Source organism: Penaeus monodon, chromosome 32, assembly GCF_015228065.2.
Source record: "Penaeus monodon isolate SGIC_2016 chromosome 32, NSTDA_Pmon_1, whole genome shotgun sequence".
Classification (NCBI taxonomy): Eukaryota; Metazoa; Arthropoda; class Malacostraca; order Decapoda; family Penaeidae; genus Penaeus; species Penaeus monodon.
In genome coordinates, this window is record NC_051417.1 from 6783909 (window position 1) to 6784128 (window position 220).

Below are 220 nucleotides of genomic sequence, written 5' to 3' on the forward strand. Positions count from 1 at the left end.
CGATCTCGCTCATTAGGCTGGGGACGTGTTTTCGTGGTGCGTGTATGGATGGGGTCCTTCGTCTGTGTGCCGGGTTTATCGTATTGATTTTGCCCGTCTGTGTGCCGCTCATGGACCGAAATGTTGCCGTTTTTTTTTTCTCCGGATTTTTCATCCTGTCCCTTGCTCTTTGGAATTTTATCTCTTGTTTTCAAAATCCGTTCTTCCTCATTTTGGACTT